Genomic DNA, 246 nt, shown 5'->3' on the forward strand with positions numbered 1-246 from the left:
GTAACAACTCGACTCGAGAGTACCTTAACGGCAATCTGACAATAAAAAAAAAAAATTAATAGTTTGTTTACAAAGGAAATTGGAGAGGGCGCTGTTCCCAGCCTTTCGACTTTTTCTTCTTCTTGATTGGCGTAGACACTGTCGAACTGCTCGGAGAGGTCCTTCCCGATTCTGACGGAGCTTTTGGTGTTGCTCAACGTCAGCTTACACAGCCGTATAAGTTTTGCAGGGATACCAAATTCAGAC

Source organism: Bactrocera latifrons, unplaced genomic scaffold, assembly GCF_001853355.1.
Source record: "Bactrocera latifrons isolate USDA-ARS-PBARC rearing strain unplaced genomic scaffold, ASM185335v1 scaffold_1020, whole genome shotgun sequence".
Taxonomy (NCBI): domain Eukaryota; kingdom Metazoa; phylum Arthropoda; class Insecta; order Diptera; family Tephritidae; genus Bactrocera; species Bactrocera latifrons.